This window comes from Arachis hypogaea, chromosome 16, assembly GCF_003086295.3.
Source record: "Arachis hypogaea cultivar Tifrunner chromosome 16, arahy.Tifrunner.gnm2.J5K5, whole genome shotgun sequence".
NCBI classification, from domain to species: Eukaryota; Viridiplantae; Streptophyta; class Magnoliopsida; order Fabales; family Fabaceae; genus Arachis; species Arachis hypogaea.
The window spans coordinates 49,021,139-49,023,458 of NC_092051.1; the positions used below are offsets into that span (position 1 = coordinate 49,021,139).

Consider the following 2,320-nt stretch of genomic DNA (forward strand, 5'->3'; position numbering starts at 1 on the left):
TTCTGAGCCAATATGGCATTCAGAGTATCAACTTCAAGAACTCCCTTCTTCATAGGCGTCCCATTACTCACAGGATTCCTTTCAGAAGTGTATATGAACTGGTTATTAGCAACCATGTCAATGAGTTCTTGAGCTTCTGCAGGCGTTTTCTTTAGGTGAATGGATCCACCTGCAGAAGTGTCCAGTGACATCTTTGATAGCTCAGATAAACCATCATAGAATATATCCAGGATGGTCCATTCTGAGAGCATGTCAGAAGGACACTTTTTGGTCAACTGTTTCTATCTTTCCCAAGCTTCATAGAGGGATTCACCTTCTTTCTGTCTGAAGGTTTGAACATCAGCTCTAAGCTTGCTCAGCTTTTGAGGAGGAAAGTACTTGGCTAAGAAAGCCGTGACCAGCTTATCCCAAGAGTTCAGGCTGTCTTCGGGTTGAGAATCCAACCATAATCTAGCTCTGTCTCTTACAGCAAAAGGGAAAAGCATGAGCCTGTAGACTTTAGGATCTACTCCATTAGTCTTAACAGTATCACATATCTGCAAGAATTCAGTTAAGAACTGAAAGGGATCTTCAGATGGAAGTCCATGAAACTTGCAGTTCTGCTGCATCAGAGAAACTAATTGAGGTTTCAGCTCAAAGTTGTTTGCTCCAATGGCAGGAATGGAGATGCTTCTTCCATGTAAATTGGAATTAGGTGCAGTGAAGTCACCAAGCATCTTCCTTATATTATTATTATTTTCGGCTGCCATCTCCTTTTCCTGTTCGAAAATTTCTGAAAGGTTATCTCTGGATTGTTGTATTTTAGCTTCTCTTAAATTTTTTTTTTCAGAGTCCTTTCAGGTTCTGGATCTTCTTTAACAAGAATGTTCTTGTCCTTGCTCCTGCTCATATGACAAAGAAGATGGCACAGAAAAAATAGTAATAATAATATGGATCCTTTATACCACAGTATAGGGATCCTTGTGTTAGTAGAAGAAAAGAAGGGAAGAAAATCTGAACTCAGAGAGAGAGGGGGTTCGGATTTTTTTGAGAGTTGAAGGAAAGATGTTAGTATATCAATAAACAAATAGAAGAAGATGAGAGGGGGAAGTGAATTTTCGAAAACAATTTTTGAAAAAGAGTTAGTGATTTTTGAAAATAGTTTTTGAAAAAGGTTAGTATTTTTTTTCGAAAATTTTTTTTAATAAAAAATAAAAATAATTAGTTAATAAAAAAGAAATTTTTGAAAAAGAGGGAAGATATTTTCGAAAATTAGAGAGAGAGAGTTAGTTAGGTAGTTTTGAAAAAGTTAAGAAACAAACAAAAAGTTAGTTAGTTAGTTGAAACAAATTTTGAAAAGGTAAGAAGTTAGGAAGTTAGAAAAGATATTTTGAAATCAAATTTTTGAAAAAGATAAGAAGATATTTTTGAAAAAGATTTGATTTTTAAAATCACAATTAATGACTTGATTGACAAGAAATCATAAGATATGATTCTAGAACTTAAATTTTAAATCTTTCTTGACAAGCAAGTAACAAACTTGAAATTTTTGAATCAAAACATTAATTGTTATTGTTATTTTCGAAAATTTGGTATAAAAATAAGAAAAAGATTTTTGAAAAATATTTTTGAAATTTTCGAAAATAACTAAGAATTTTGAAAAAGATTTGATTTTTGAAAAAGATTTTGAAAAAGATAAGATTTTCAAATTGAAAATTTGATTTGACTCATGAGAGACAACTTGATTTTAAAAATTTTTGAAAAAGTCAACTCAAATTTTCGAATTTGATGAGAGAAAAAGGGAAAGATATTTTTTTGATTTTTTGAATTTTTATGAAAACATGAAAATTATGCAATGCATGAAATTTTTAGATCAAAACATGTGATGCATGCAAGAATGCTATGAATGTCAAGATGAACACCAAGAACACTATGAATGTCAAGATGAACATCAAGAACATAATTTTGAAAAATTTTAATGCAAAGAAAACATGCAAGACACCAAACTTAGAATTCTTTAATGCTTAGACACTAAGAATTCAAGAATGCATATGAAAAACAATAAAAGACACAAAACAAAAAATCATCAAGATCAAACAAGAAGACTTACCAAGAACAACTTGAAGATCATGAAGAACACTATTAATGCATGATATTTTCGAAAAAATGCAAGATGCATATGCAGTTGGCACCAAACTTATAACATGACTCAAGACTCAAACAAGAAACACAAAAATATTTTTGATTTTTATGATTTTCTAATTTTTTTGGATTTTTATTTTATATTTTTCGAAAAATTATTTAGAAAAAGGAAAAATAAGGATTCCAAAATTTTTAATAT

The 2,320-nt window shown here is 30.6% G+C and overlaps 1 non-coding gene across 1 annotated transcript; it reads left to right on the top strand.

The window, feature by feature from the left end:
* Positions 1 to 249: 249 nt before the first annotated feature.
* On the top strand, positions 250 to 353 carry LOC112761942 (small nucleolar RNA R71). Its single transcript, XR_003182309.1, has one exon. It is a non-coding gene; the product is annotated as a small nucleolar RNA R71 (small nucleolar RNA).
* The last annotated feature ends 1,967 nt before the right edge of the window (positions 354 to 2,320 follow it).